The 12,093-nt window shown below is 42.8% G+C and overlaps 1 long non-coding RNA gene across 1 annotated transcript; it reads left to right on the top strand.

Annotated features, from left to right (window-relative positions):
* Positions 1 to 3,204: 3,204 nt before the first annotated feature.
* Positions 3,205 to 4,818, top strand: LOC138787301 (uncharacterized). Its single transcript, XR_011362340.1, has 3 exons — positions 3,205 to 3,290; positions 3,421 to 3,559; positions 4,681 to 4,818. It is a non-coding gene; the product is annotated as an uncharacterized lncRNA (long non-coding RNA).
* The last annotated feature ends 7,275 nt before the right edge of the window (positions 4,819 to 12,093 follow it).

Here is a 12,093-nt window from a genome sequence, read left to right as displayed (position 1 = left end):
GACTATTTACTGTAGTAGTGTGTTAAGATCAAACTTATGTCCTACCTTATTTTTAGGACAAAACGTCGTCATCAGATGGAGATTAACCCCTTCAAGACCGAGCCTATTTGCACCTAAAAGACCAGGCTCATTTTTCAAAATCTGACCTGTCTCACTTTATGCGCTTATAGCTCAGTGATGCTTTAACGTATGCTAGCGATTCTGAGATTGTTTTTTCGTCACATATGGCACTTTATATTAGTGGCAAAATTTGGTCACTACTTTGTGTGTTTTTTTGTGAAAAACATCAAAATATCATGAAAAATTTAAAAAATTAGCATTTTATGAACTTTGAAATTCTCTGCTTCTAAAAAAAGAAAGTTGTATTACATAAATTAGTTACTAAGTCACATTACCAATATGTCCTCTTTAATCTGGCTTCATTTCATAAACATATTTTACTTTTTTAGGGTGTTACGGGGGTTAGAAATGTATCAGCAAATTACCACATTTTCGTGAAAGTTTCCAAAACTGATTTTTTTAGGGACCAGTTCTTATTTTAAGTTGATTTAGGAGGTTTGTATACTGGAAACCCCCATAAGTGACCCCATTTTGGAAACTAGACACCTTAAAGAATTAATCTAGGGGTATAATGAGCATTTTAACCCTACAGGGGCTGGAGGAAAGTATTCACCATTAGGCTCGATTCACACGTAGTAATAGTGCGTCCGTATGTACGGATGTAATAGTGAGGCCGTATATTTGATGTTTCGTGTGTATGCTGGGAAGTATAGGATATGCGGCTGCACAGTGCACACTCCGTATGAGTTTCTGGCCTGATTGTATCCGGGTCCGTAAAAAATGAGCAAGACCATTATTTCCGGGCCGAAATGGTCCAAGTCGACCGTAGGAAGTAACATTCGGGCCTGGCGGAACCTCTGATTACTGCCGGATCAATCTGGATTCTCATTAGAATAATTCATCAATGCGTAACGCCCCTTCAGTTTAAAAGGCCCAAGTGAATGGGCTTCAATAGGTGACCATCCTTTTAGGTGTCCCGATCTGGAGCGATGGCACGGCGAGCGGAGCATGGTGGTGCTGGTCGTGGGCGACGTGGTTCCTGGCAGCGGGACATTGATGTTCCACGCCTGATCGCAGAGGTAAGTTTGATCGAAGAATTACACTCATCTTTCTAGAATGGTTTTACTTGGAAAATAGGATGTGTAGTCTCTTTCTGTGTATCTATTTATCCCTCTCTCTATCTATATATCTATGTAAATATATGTCTAATAATATGTAATGTATGCGAACCCAAATACATATCTCTGTTAATATATTTATGTGATGTGTTAAAATGTTTTACTTGGACTTAGAAATGCACATGGTCGTCTCGGCCAACCAAAACGCACCTAAGCCACATGTAACACACATATGAATGTCAACACTGTTAGTGGTCTTAAATATAATCGTTTTAGTCATGCGACACGGGCGTGGGAATGTGGCCTGCAAAAAACCACAAAGTATCGTCATGTGTTTCCTTATCTGCTATAGTATTAATTTCTAGTGCAGTTCCCATATAAAACCACTACTTACATATGTCGAATTTAGTATCCCTATTGAGTGTAGGGTTGTTTGATTTCTTACATGTATCAATTGTATTTAATAACAGTGACATGTGTACAAATGTAGACAATTTTTCTGCACAAATCAGTATAGTGCGTTTTGGATGCGTTTTTTGTGTGATATAGTGCATGTGAATCTGAGTAAGCGTGCGCACTACACCGTACACAGTATAGTCAAGTAATGTTTGTGGAATCTTTTGCAAATCGAGTCGAGCAAGGTTGCGTTTTTGATGCGTTTTTTGTGTGATATAGTGCATGTGAATCTGAGTAAGCGTGCGCACTACACCGTACACAGTATAGTCAAGTAATGTTTGTGGAATCTTTTGCAAATCGAGTCGAGCAAGGTTGCGTTTTTGATGCGTTTTTTGTGTGATATAGTGCATGTGAATCTGAGTAAGCGTGCGCACTACACCGTACACAGTATAGTCAAGTAATGTTTGTGGAATCTTTTGCAAATCGAGTCGAGCAAGGTTGCGTTTTTGATGCGTTTTTTGTGTGATATAGTGCATGTGAATCTGAGTAAGCGTGCGCACTACACCGTACACAGTATAGTCAAGTAATGTTTGTGGAATCTTTTGCAAATCGAGTCGAGCAAGGTTGCGTTTTTGATGCGTTTTTTGTGTGATATAGTGCATGTGAATCTGAGTAAGCGTGCGCACTACACCGTACACAGTATAGTCAAGTAATGTTTGTGGAATCTTTTTCAAATCGAGTCGAGCAAGGTTGCGTTTTTGATGCGTTTTTTGTGTGATATAGTGCATGTGAATCTGAGTAAGCGTGCGCACTACACCGTACACAGTATAGTCAAGTAATGTTTGTGGAATCTTTTGCAAATCGAGTCGAGCAAGGTTGCGTTTTGGATGCGTTTTTCATGTAGCTCGTTTTTGCACGTAGTTTCATGTTATTGTGTGCTCCTCCTCGAATGTTCGACCTAATGCTATACCTAACCTTACATGTATTTAATTATTAAAATATATTTGTCACTCTATATCAGCGACTGTTTAATACATAAATGTTGACCATAGTTATTACAAAATGTCGAGATCTCTAACCATAGTCGTTGTGACATGTTTTATCCACACACTAAGATAACAAAACACCACACACACACCAGAACAAACACCGCAGCAGTGAAATAGTTAGCTTCACTCGTTTGCACATGTGTTCATGTATTTTCGAAACAATGTTGATTTTCTCTTTCATCAGGTGTGAATGCAAAGCTGGCATTGATCTGGTCTTGTGGCCTACTAATTAGTGCTAGTTAAGATACAAAGCCTTTCCTAAATTCAATCATTAGACACCAATCTTGGTATGTTTTCAGAAGTGTGTTCAAAGAGTTCTGGCATTCCTTGGTTTAGTGAGTCTTGGCTCAGTGGTTATTAGGCTGTGTTCCTTAGATTACACAGGTGGTCTGTTGGAATCCCAACACCACTCTATGTAATGTCATAATGGAAAACATGTTCTTATTCTAATCGATGTAGACACACAGAGAGGTGAAGTCAGATGGAGATGTCTAGTGATTTCTGTCTTTCTATATAATTTTTCAGGTGCGGTCCCGTCCCCATTTGTGGGACTTGACTGTGCGTGGCTACCACGACCGCGTCCTGCGTCGCGAGACGTGGGAGACGATAGCGGCTGTGGTAGTCCCACAGTGGGGCGATGTGACGGACAGCGAGCAGCTGCGGATGGGTATGTCGTGTTGTCAAATAATGTATGACATAAAATTGTGAGAACAATGTCCGATATTTCTACCAAGACCTCGAAATATCTATCAATTATTAAAATCTATCTATTTCTAATAAATCTTTGCTTTTGTCAGTCCGAGCAGTGGAGACACGCTGGTCTAGTGTCAGGGACCAGTACCAACGGGCGATACGCACGGAGGAGAGGGGTGGGGAGCCGATCTCCATGCGCTATGCGCCTTTGTTGGATTTTATCCCGAGCCGCAGTCAACGGCAGTAAGTATATTTTTCTTATTCCATAATGTATATAGTATCATATAGTGTACAATATGTAATACATGAGATAAAATGTTATATGGGAGTAATGAATTTTAATTCTGCCTTTGGTTGTTCAGCAGAACCTGGTCCATACTCACTAGCAGATAATCTCATCCGATTTCACCAATCTGCCTCTTTATGTATATGTTTTATAGGAATGTGCAGACAATTATCTTTAATGTATCCCGATAATTTGACTACATACACTATTGCCATTCTTTATAAGGCCCTAGTTGTGTCATGTTTGTTAGCCTTCATGCTGGTGTATGTGACTGTCCAGAGAGGGTTAATGTATCCTGACCAATCACAATAGTCCCCTTTGCTCACACTCAAACAAATGCTTACACACCACTCTGACTCGTGCTTCAACATCCTGTCATTTCTCTAAAATATGTTAGTTTCTGTCATGGCGCTAGAACAACATCTCGTGATTTTTGCAGATCACGGTCACTCCCTCAGTTGTTTAGCGTGTGCTGTAGGTGGCAGAGCCAGTAAGCATGGTGAATGAAATGGCTGTTTCTATGCAGCGGATAATGTTTTATATTTAGTGTCCTACAGTACTAAGCAGTCCGAGAGCTGTTCTCCGGCCCACACTATTCACTTCCTTTATACTCAATGCTGGGCGGCCTGCTGCTCTGTCACTGTCTCAGTGTGGCCTGCGGGGATCTATGACAGGTACACAGGCCTCTTACTGGCCGCTTGTGTATCTGGTCACATGACTAACTCAGGCTCCTCTCCCTGCTGGGCCACATTAAAAAACACTTGTTGTTGTGTTGTCACCAGAATGGTTCCATGCCCACAACATGCCCTGAAGATGAGAGCATTGTTTCCACACTCAGAACGGGGAACATTTTTGGCTAATGTTTTTTTGTTTAAGTTTATTAGAAAACACTAATGTGAATGAGTTAATATAAATAGTTGTATGTCCTAACATAGGATGCGCATAGTACTACATAATGTCTTCGTGTTACCAAAACACACATTTCGACATACTGTATGTTATCAAAACTTAAACATTCGATATATGAAGTACCTTTATGAATGTGTCCATATTAGCTAACCTTTCTGTCTCTCCACAGAACCAGTGGCAATTTCGCAGACCCACCGGGAGGACAGGATGCTGCTGGTTCTGATGTTGCAGCATCACAGCAGGAGGGGGATAGTGCCACGCCACCGCCATCACAGGAGCCTGGCAGTCCTACTCTTTCTGAGGGCACGGAGCCGATGCCAGGACCTTCTGGCTCGACTTCCATGCACGAAGAGGAGGAGGCTGCAGCACCATCAACATCTGGTGCAGGTCCTAGTGGTGTGCCCCTGGCAGCTCGGCCACGTCAGCCACTCACGAGGCCCACTACTACCACCACCAGGAGGCGTCGGGAGCAAGAAGAAGCTCATTCAGCACTGAGTGAGTTGGATCAATCTGTCGTCAACTTTGTCAGGCGGTTTGATGGAGGAGATGATCAGAATGATTTCTTCTGCTACTATCTGGGAGTCCGTTTACGGAATCTCCCTACTAATCTGGCACGTAGTGCGCGGATGGTTACAGAAGTGCTGCTGTCGTGTCACGAGCAGATTGACCCCGATACTTTCCCCGACCCTTGCTATGTGGGCGTCCTCCTACAATCTGTGTATGGGTTACACTCACGGAGGCCACATATCCCGCCGGAGGGCTTTCTTTTCCCCGAGACCACTGCGCCCCCACCTGTGCCCCCACCTCTCTCCCCCCTTGTCCCCCCAGCATTGTCCCGAGAGCCACCTGGTGCCATGCCCCCTCCATCTGAGGGTACTAGGGCCGTTCCTAGGCGCCAGCCACGGCGTGGACGGCGCTCTCGGACATCTCGTTACCCACGACGTTTATGATTTCTACTATGTGATGTATGAGGCAATACATCATAATATTATTATATTTTTTTGGTTTAATTTTTCTTTTTTTTTTTTTTTTTTTTTTTATTTTTTTTGGTTTATGGCAAGTGGTCTCCTTTTTCAGGCCCAGAGAGGTCATTTTGTGTTAGGGTAGAGTAGGGTCCATGTCCCTGAGGACACCTTACCGGGGTGACATGGTACACTCTGTTTGAAAAAACAGTTTGCTAAGATCCTCATTTAAAAGAATCTATAGAAAAAAGTAAAATCATAATGTCTTTCCTTTAGCTATCTCCAGGGCGAATGGTTCTTGTGTGTAGGGGCCCTTGTTAGCAGAACCAATATGTCACTACATTTAAACGTCAATAAGGAAAAAAAAGGACTGTCATACAAATAGATGAGTTCCTAAATGCAAGTGTCTGATGTGTCCGGTTTTTACATCCATTACTGACTTTTGTTGCCTATGTTTGACTCAGCATCTTGCACAGAAGGTTGATTTGTGAAATGTATCCTTTTTGTTAACCTTTATACACAATAATGGGTTTAATGTGATATTTCATACAGAACATGCAGAGTTTGGTGTAAAATTATTTTAGATATAATATTTAATTCAACATTATAAGTATTTTAATGATCAACAATAAAATCCAAACTACATTTGGCCTGGAGAAAACAATGCTACATTGTGTGTGTGTGTAAGTCGAATAGTTGACATTCTTCCACACACATCTGCGTTGTTCTCTCTCGATTGGGAGGTGTAATGTAGTGATTTGGCTCAAGGTTACTAAAGTACCGCGCGCTTACACAATGTACTGTATCCTAGAATAAAATCCACATTTTCACACATGGAGAGGCCTAAAGCCTTGCCAAGGATACATCAAGGATCTATTCACATGTTTTCAGTTTAAAAAAGCTAAAAATTAACCATTATTATGTTTGTATTGGTTTGGCCTTTGCACATAGTGCAGTTAATGGATGTGTTGACGATATATATGTAACATTTCCCACAAGTCTCAGGCTTTTATTAACATGTTGTGTCACTACGCTAATCATTGACTCAGTGTGTGCTGGATGAATATCTGATAGTCTGCTCCTAGACTGGCCCACGAGATCGGCCTTTGGGAGCCTGCAGCAGAATGCAATGATCTGTCTGCAGTAAGCTGCAGCTTCATGCGCCCTTCCCCCTCTGTCCTAATCTAACTTTGACTTTACTATTGTGACATCATATTGCTTGGCAAGTCTGAGAATGTTTTTGAATAAAATTCCTTGTGTATTTATATAATCTCTCATTTTTTCACCTCTCCCAGAAAAAGCTTAGCTGGTTGTGCACTTTGTTTCGCGTAATGATTTGCATTAATGCGACATGCCTATTTTAGCCATGTATACAGATGGCAACACTTTATCAGTCTGAATACAAAGCCTCTATTTCATATGGTAATTCAAAATTTCGTAACCCTGTCAGTAACCAAAGTGAAAACTAACGTTGATTTCTAGTCAACAGTGGCCTTTGCCGCCAAGGGCTGGTTATTTGCATATGTAAATGAGTGTGTTCGCTCACATATGGAGATAGTGGCTGGGCTGATCCACCGGTTCGGTAGCTCCAATATAGAATGGATCACAGAAATCGTGGGGCCCAAGCGGCAAGCAGGTACGACATGGTGCAAACAAAGGGGTGTAAGGAATGAATCTAGGAATAACAAACGTGTTGTTCTGTGGTCATTTCATGGCTGAGCACCAGTTTTCTCCTTCTGGAGATTACACCTTAGTTTGCAGTTAACTGACGACCAGTGAGTGCCTGGCCTGAGGGCTGGGTATGAGGTATCGTTGGTACAGGTGTGCTCTCGGCCTTGTCAGAGAGTGGACATGTGTCCTGGACCTTTGCAGGTGCCTTTTGGGCCGGAAGGGAAAGGAATGTTGTGTTTGTGGTCCATTTCTTGGAGAAGTGGCCAAATGTTATATAGCATTGTTAGTGCATGTATCTGAGTGCCACCCTGCACTGTGGCTAGTTGCACCTGTGTGATGAGAGCAGGATTGCCATTTGGCCTTGACATAGGATGATAGAAGAAAGGAATTATTTATTTGAAGCTTAGCCATGAGAGAAATATTGTTTGCCACACATTTCTCACGGTCTTATTTTGTAATTGTCCTTGTATATTTTTAAATATAACTCAAAATACAGGGATGAATGTAACAACTGTTTGTGTCCAGGCTTCACCTAGGCCGTGTCCGTGACTGGATGGAGATAACAAATGTATCATTTTGAGTTCCTATGGGTAGAAGCCAAGGTTATTTAGGATGTGTCTGCATTGTAAGAATCTGCACTTTGAAAACCGTCGCTGGAAGAAGAAGTGATTTGGACAACAAAGCCGGAGTGATTCATGGAGCCCGAGATGTATCCTGATCGGTCTGTTATAGCCGTCGGCCAGCTGATCAGTGAAGTAAGTATTTTCTGGAGCTGTTGGGAGTGCTTTATACATAGATAAGATCATCGATAGAAAGATTTCGATCGTCCTTTGGACTCGGAGAAGATAGTTGTGTGGCCGTGACTTAATGTATGACTGTCATTTGTTGTGTGAGTCACATTTACATACATGTAATTTACAAGTCTTGTCTTTTATATCGCTTTTTGTGATGTCCAAAAGTCACATCTGTAATTGCATCCTGTTTAAGTGGTAAATAATTTAGTGAAAACAAATCGATTATGTAATGATCAATAGATGCTAGATAATATTTATTTTATGTGTACGATTGTCTATAGTCATTTAGTGGCACGATACATCGCTCCGAGTAGTTTATGTAAGTACGATTGTGTGTAATTCCTATGTGTTTGCCATCAGGGGGCGCTTGAAATCCAGCAATGACTGCATGAGTCTTTTCAGATGTGTGTGTCTCCTCCAAATCTGTGAATGTGTTAGCTCTTTCGGACCATGTAACGCACATCGTATTTTAGGCGAGATTTGTAAGTAATGGCTGGTCGAGGAATTGTCCTTGTAATAGCACATGTTGTTGGGCAAACAGGGCGTGACTTAGGATTGCTCTTAGCGAGATGGCCGTGCAGCGAACTCTCTCCCTTCTCCCTCCTCCCTCCTCCCTCCTCCCTCCTCCCTCCTCCCTCCTCCCTCCATGATGGTTGTTGGCGGCACATACATAGTAGAAATCCTACCATATAATGTGCTGATAGTGTCATCATAAGGAGGTCGCTTAAATAGTACGCAAATCACGCACAAGATCCGGCGCAGGCTGATGATGCTATAGGCTAGCGACACAGCGTGGACACGCCCCCTCTCTGTAGTACATGCACGTCATCAGTGTGCGTAGCGGGGTTGTTGTTTAGCCGGAGTGTTTGGTGTGCTGTGCTAATTCTGTTCACTGCTCGGCTAATGAGTATTTTGGCTTTTAGCGCTGCTCTGCTTTGTACTTTGTCAGGCGTTGTAACGTCGGAAGCACACACAATCCGCAGCAGCCACGTTCAAAGAGGCGTGGCCGACCATTATGGCACTTGTAGTGCAGCGGCTTACGACGTGACAATGCCGGACAGAAATGGGTAAGCTGAGCATCGTTACATGGTGTCACATAGCAATTCGCCGAGCACACGACACGCAATAGTTAACCCCCCCCCACCCCCGCTACGCCCAGTGCTGAGGTGGCGAGACTACAGAGAGGAGGCGTGTCCCCCCGTGTCGCTATCCGATCCCAGACCCCCGCGCCGGATTGTGGCCTTCCATTCCCTAGTAGTAAGCACATATATTTAGGGCAAATACTATGAGGACATGATGTGAGTAGTAGTGTACTGTGTATATGATATGTGGCGCCAGCAAACATCATGGAGGGAGGGAGTTGGCTGCAGGTGAAGCTGGAGACCCCACCCACATAAGTGACGTACTATTTACAATCAAACATGGCGTGTAGCATGTGACATGGGTGTAGTAGCTATGACCTTATTGACTAATAATTTCTAAGACGTTACTGTAATTATTTTGGATTTTCAGGTCCATGCTCGGCCAGTGCTATGGGACGGCCCTGCGCCTGGGTACAGAAGCCGGCTAACACGGAGTGCCGCATGGAGGGAGGTTGCCCGGATTGTATACCCAGATTGGGACCAGCATACTAGATTACAGCAATGGATAATTGGTAAGTTGTTTAGCCACTGTGGCAAACCATTAACTCGAGTGTTATGGTCACCTGACGCTGATATATTCCTAATGTGTGGATGCTTTTGCTTGAAGCTAACTATGTGGAGACCAGGTGGTCCAGTGTGAGGGACCGATTCATCAGGCAGCGACGGCAGCTGATCAGGCGTGGGGCCGCCCAAGAAGAACTGGCCGCTTTGCGTTTTGCCCCAATGCTGCGTTTCATTTTGAATTCCCCCAGACGCCGCAGGTAAGTGTGTGTGTTAATTGCATGTGTCCATGGTAGTAGCAGATGATGATGGAAGTAGCTCAGTGTCTTATGTGTGCAGACATAGACATGTGTTAGATTTATATAGATTGTATACATCGAGGCTCCAGCAGGGGGAGCAGTATATTTAGTGAACACTTTAGAGTAATCTCGATTTCGGGAAGATGAGGCGCCCCCTGCTGGACACCAGATAACTAACAAATGCAGCCTGGCCTAACCGCTTTGGGAACAGCTTTTGATCCCTCCAGGATCTAATCCAGAACATGAAATGGCAGTTATGCCAATAGCGTGGACTGTCTTCATAATGTTTAAACAATGTACGCAATGTGTCCATAGAGTAAACTAATGTTCCACTCGGGTGGCCTTGTGAAGACCCACATTTTGGGTCAACAGTGTGTGAATATATTGTAAAAAGTTCTAGTGTGGCACCTCGTACATAGAAAATAGTGTGAAAGCAGGCAGAGTGTAATCCTGCATTGGATGCCTCCATTTTAGTTATCTGGCTAAATATGTCCTTAAACAAAAGTGCCATCTTAGATAGTGACCAGTGTTGTTTTCTCCTCAGACCACAAGTAGTTCAGCAACCAGCAGAGGCCTCATCGGATGAAGAGAATGAAGAACCTAATCTGGCAGAGGGGTTGGCCAGGACTCCACCACCAAGATGTCAAGAGGGTCCTGTGGAGCCTGGCGAGAGAGAGTGACATGTGCCTTGACCGTCCAACAACATTTGTGTTTGTTCCGCACTCCCTCTCCTCAGCTACACCAACACCACCCCTTGTCTGCTACACTGTAGGGCCTTAGTGCCAACCGCGCCTTACTAGCATTAATAATTTCCTAACATTTGTGTGCACCAGGACCACATCAATAACACACTGTTTAGAAGGTCTGGCATCACATTAGCTAGGGATGACAATAACAGCTTGGGGGGATTGGGATGTCCCTTTTATTTTTGTGGTGCCAGAATACAGTCAGGCTGGCTGTGTCCTTCACATATTGCCCACACTATTGCCTCTGCACACTATTCTAACTTCTGTCAACATGGTCCAAAGTAGTCTCCACACACCCTCGCCCACATCCACCCACACACACTATCATGTGAATGTTTTATTTTTTGACATGTAATAAATCCATTGCGACATATCTTGTTGTTTCCCGAAATCTTATTTTTTACTTGTTTATGTTTTAGTGTTTAAGGGTTAAAAAAACAAATGATTATTGACTGCCACTAAGGAACTACGAAATACGCTTCAAAATACTTAGTGGACTTTGTTTGCATAGAAAGCTGTATTGAATGTTGCTATTGTGTCTTATAAAATTTTGTTGTATGCTTTACGTTAGTAGAAAATGAACACATGCTGGATGTCCTTCAGGAGAATATTTCTAATCATATGTGAGACATTGCTGTATGTGTTAAAATGAATGTGTCATGATAGGAAATATTATAATGTAGTTAAGTATTTCATTTATCAGGCCAACACTCTCCTGCTGTGGCCACTTCCTGCCTTGGCCACAGATGGCAGCAGAGAGCACTGTCATACATGACAAACAAGGAATCGCAACATTCACTACATGTTCGTAGTAGGTTCACAATACGTGTATTTGAGTCAGTATATTTTGGTCAGTATTGTTAACAAAACCAGTAGTGGCTTAAAAACACAAAGGCTGTGTTCACACAATGTAGAAATAGAGTGGCTGTGCGCCATTTAAAGTGAAATATTGCTAAGTTTTTTCTAAGAATGGATGTTATTTGGAAATGTCCTTATTTAGTGTTTTAATGGCGCACATCCACAACATTACAACATTGTGTCGAGATCCTTTGGGTGTTTAGAATCCACTGCTGTTTTTGTTAGCTATACTGAGTGAAATACACGTATTGTGAAGCCACTAGCGAAGATGTAGTGAATGCTGCGATTCCTTCTTTTTGAGGTCTGAGCCTGCTCTATGCTGACATCTGTAGCCAAGGCAGGAAGTGGGCAGAGCAGGAGAGGCTTGTGATGAGCACTAACATATTTTGGGACATTAATGTTATTATCATGACACTATCATTTCCACATAGAGCTCTATGTCCGATGGTAGTAGAAATCTCCTCCTGCAGGACATCCAGCATGTGGTCATTATGTACAAAGTGGAGGATATATAAACGTACACACAATAAACTACATAATGTAGCGTTTACACTGGCAGATTGATGTGATGGATTTTGGATAAGAAATCCAGGAGATGACTGTAGACAA

Source organism: Dendropsophus ebraccatus, chromosome 3, assembly GCF_027789765.1.
Source record: "Dendropsophus ebraccatus isolate aDenEbr1 chromosome 3, aDenEbr1.pat, whole genome shotgun sequence".
Lineage (NCBI taxonomy): Eukaryota > Metazoa > Chordata > Amphibia > Anura > Hylidae > Dendropsophus > Dendropsophus ebraccatus.
This window is presented reverse-complemented; position numbering and strand designations above follow the sequence as displayed.